Source organism: Notamacropus eugenii, chromosome 3, assembly GCF_028372415.1.
Source record: "Notamacropus eugenii isolate mMacEug1 chromosome 3, mMacEug1.pri_v2, whole genome shotgun sequence".
NCBI lineage: Eukaryota > Metazoa > Chordata > Mammalia > Diprotodontia > Macropodidae > Notamacropus > Notamacropus eugenii.
In genome coordinates this window covers 319908316-319912635 of record NC_092874.1, presented here as the reverse complement: position 1 = coordinate 319912635, position 4320 = coordinate 319908316, and the positions used below count along the sequence as shown (strand labels likewise).

At 35.3% G+C, this 4320-nt stretch overlaps 1 pseudogene; it reads right to left on the bottom strand.

The window, feature by feature from the left end:
- Nucleotides 1-3596: 3596 nt before the first annotated feature.
- LOC140532130 (prefoldin subunit 4 pseudogene) lies at nt 3597-3989 on the bottom strand (annotated as a pseudogene).
- Between the last annotated feature and the right edge of the window lie 331 nt (nt 3990-4320).

Genomic DNA, 4320 nt, shown 5'->3' with positions numbered 1-4320 from the left:
TTGACACTGTAAACTTTAACCTGTATTATAATACTCTTCCAACTTATAGAGTTACTTGGAATTATTAGCCATGGTACTGTCTTTTCTTCTCATAAATTCAGCTCTCCCCTGTCTTGAGCTGCATCTTGCAGGATGAGAGAGATTCCAAGAGTTAGAAGTGTGGAAGGACATTCCTGCAGGGCAGCCAGTGCAAAGATATAGAGATGGGTGCTGAGGTACTGGGTATTAGGAAGAGAGAGGACAGCTGAGCTCAACTGAAGAATTTCAAAGGTTGAATAACGTACAACAAAGTTTAAAAGATAGGAACACACTTTGTAAACCATAATGTCTGATACAAACATAGGAGATTATTGTCATTATCAATTGTAACACTTCCATAATCTATAAGGAGGAACAAAGACTAATGAATAGGTCTTTCAAGCTCTATATCTAAAATATTGAAAGCAGTTCTCTGTGATGGCAAAGAACTGGAAATTGTGGGGATGCTCATCAATTGGGAAATGACTGAACAGATTGTGATGGAGATGATGAACTCATTGATCTTAGAAAAATAAGGATAGACCTGCATGAAATAAAGAAGAGTGAAATAAGCAGAACCAAGAGAAGGTTGTATACAGTGACAGTAACATTTTTCTTCTTAATTTATAGAATAAAACAAGCATTTCCATAACATAGCACAACAAAAAGATGATTGCACATGAAAATGAAATTCTACTCCGCACAACTTTCTATTCCTTTCAAATAAATTTCTTTTTTTTCCTTCTCTTCCTCCCCTTTCCCTCCCCCTTCTAGAGACAGCTATCATTATACACAAATAGGTACATATATGTAAAATTATTCTATACATGTTTCTATTTATCAGTTCTTTCTTTGGATGCAGATCATATCTTTCTTCATATATCCTTTATAGTTAATTTGGGTCTTTGTAATAGACAAAATAATTTATTTGTTCAGTCATTTTAAAAATAATATTGCTATTACTATATGCTGTTCTCTTGATTCTGTTCATTTTGCTCTTCATTATTTCATGCCTTTTCATGTTTTTCTAAAATCATTGAGCTCATCATGTTTTATACCACAGTAGTATTCCATCATAATATAGATCACAATATAGATCAGCCATTCCCCGACTGATGGGCATCCCCTCAATTTCCAGTTCTTTGCCACCACAAAAAGAGCTGCTATAAATATTCTAGAACATATAAGTTATAACATTATTAACAACATTATTACTATAACATTCAAAGTTATTATTGCTATTTGTGCATTTCCCTCCATCTTATCTTTGCTCACTATTTTCCTTCTCAGCCTCTCTTTTTACCCTATCCCTATTACCTTATCTTTTCCCCTTACCCTCTTATTCCTTATTTTACCCTCCCTTCTAAAAATGTCTTTCACTTATCTATTTATTTCACTCTCCTAATCTTACTCAATACACCCTTCTAAAAGTCCCTCCCCCAGTTTACCCCCAGTTTTCTCATCTCTCTAGAAGTTTGGAAGACTTCTCAATCTCTTAAGATATATTTGTTATTTCCTCTTCAACCCAGATGAAAGTAAGGTTCCAATATTACCTCCACCCCCACCTGCTTCCTCTGTATTAGTTCTTCCTTTCACACCCCATTTTTATGAGATAGTTCTCCTTTTGACCTTCCTGCCCAATTTTGTTTCTTAGAATCACCTCATCATACACAAATATTGTTTTAAGAGCAACTTAGAGCAAATAAGTCATTTTGATTATTACAAATACCCAAAATAACAAAAGACCAATAAAGGAAGACACTATCTGCATCCACAGAAAGAATTGATAAATAGAAGTATGTATAGAATGATTTTACATGTGTGTGTGCATGTATGAATAGACACACATACATATTTGTGTCTAATGGTAGCCATCTCTGGGAGGGGAGAGGAAAAAAAGAAAATTATATAACTTTATTATATATTTCAGAGGACCAGCAAGTTGTACATAATAGATTTGCAGTTTCATGGACAATCATCTTTTTTCTATTCTACTATGTTATGGAAACGCTTGTTTTAGTTTTTAAGTTCAGAATGAAGTAAATAAAATTTTTTTAAAAAAGAATGGGTCTTTCAGTACTATTTCTATTAGTACAGGCAGGCAAAAAAAATGATCTGACAGTACCCTGGACAGGGACATCCATATCTGTAATGAAGGGTCAATAAGTAAATAAACATGTCTTGCTCCATTTTGAAAATGAACGATAAGTAACAAACAACAACTTCTTCAGCACCTAGTATGTGCCAGGTACTGTGCTAAGTGCTGGGGATACAAAAAAAGGCAAAAGACCATCCTTGCCCCCAAGGAGGTCACAATTTAATGATCCAACATGCAAACAACCATGTATGAACAGGCTATACACAGGATAAATAGGAAATCATCAACCAAGGGTAAGCATTAAAATTATGAGGGATCAGGAATAGGAATATAGAAGGTGGGATTTTAGCTGGAATTTGAAAGGTGCCTCAGATCATCATGGTCTCCTGACACTATCTCTTAAGAACATCCAGCTACCTTTACTGTGACTCTGTGCCCATTATGGAATCATATATCTAGAGCTGGGAGATGTTTAGTTCGACCCAGTTGTTCTACGGATGTGGAAGTCAAAGGAGGTTAAGTGACTACCAAAACTCATGCAGATAGTTTCAGAGGTGATATTTGAAATAAAGTCTTCAGACTACAGAGTTGGTGCTCTTTCCACAGTATCACTCTCCCCTTTCTGATCTGTAATTCCCAAGTTGATTTTTCTACTGGGAAGCGAATGCATTAACTAATTGACATGACTATTCTTGCCACTAGAAAGTTATATTTCTGTTTTACCAATTACTAACTGAGATTCATTAGCATCTTGGTTTATCAGTCATATTCTCATAAGTCTGCTTAGTGTCCCCTAGAACATAACCCTGATAAAACTGTTAAAGTTGAACTTCGGGTTCTGCAAAGCTGAGAATAAACCTAAACCTAGTGGCTCCGCCAAGGTCCAGAAACCAAGTGAGGCTATGCCTGAACAGATCAGACCATGTCACTGCCTTGTTCAATAAACTCCAGTGGTTCTCCATTGCCCCTAGGAGACACGGCTGCTCTACTGCTTAATTTTTTAACTCTTCATGATCCAGAGCCAACTTATCTTTCCAACTTTGTTATACATTATCTTCCCCTCTCAAATTCCTTTGTCCAGCTAAATTGGCCTTTTATCTGTTCCTCATACATAGCACTCCATCACTCATCCCTATACTTTTGCACTGGTTGCCCCCCATGTCTGGAAGATAACTACAGTATTGTCTCCTTCCATGCCTCCACCTCTTGGAATCTTCTCTTCTTTTTTTTTTTCTTAACAAACAGGACACAAAGACCATAATATTGATATAACTATTCTGGAAAATATGCATATCTATATGACTTTTCCTTTTAAAAGTATACAAAACAAGCAGAATGTGAAAATAGGCAAGTTTTCTTTAAACAAAGGACCAAAATTTTTAAAGGAAAAATGTTAATTTCAGCATTATATGAAGAAGGAAAATGATCGTTCCCAATATTCATGTTTATTAAACAAATTAAAATTATATTTAGAAAATATTTAACCATCATCTGCTTCAAGGTTTATGTTGCTCGGAAAATTTTACACATAACTGAAATTTCAAATTGGCTAACAAATCACCTAAATTAGGTTAATTCGACTCTGGATTCTAAGGTTTGGTTTTGTCCTTTCTTAGCTTCTTCCAACATTTCTTGGGTTTCATCTTAAAAACTCCTAAAGAAAATATCACCAGTTTCATAGGGAATCTTCAAGCACCATCATTATATTATCACAAGCATCTTCTAAATTTTGAAGCAACTTCTCTCTAACTTTTGGCTCTTCCTTCAGTTCTGTGATTCTACTAGTATTCAGTGCAAATGTGTTAATCTTTTGTTTGTATTCAAAAGTAACATTGACATCTTCTGCAGCTGCCTTCTTCATGGTGGCAGCCATCTTGGGAATCTCTCTCTTCCTTCAAGATGCAGCTCAAGCACCACCTTCTTCATGACTTTTCTGATCTCCCCGACTGCTGCTGATTTGTATTTATTCTCTTTATATTTATTCTATATGTATTTATGTAGGGGAGAGGGGATTGATTTTCACCCCCAAGCTCAGTTGATATAGCGATAGAATGTAGTCATATTGTTGATGTGCAATATCACAAAATTAATCTGGAGAAATGAAAGGTTAAGAACCTCAAGGGAAATGATGGGAAAAGTTGGAATGAAGGAGATGTAACAGTACCAGATTTTAAACCCTACTCCACAGCAAAAATCATCAAGAT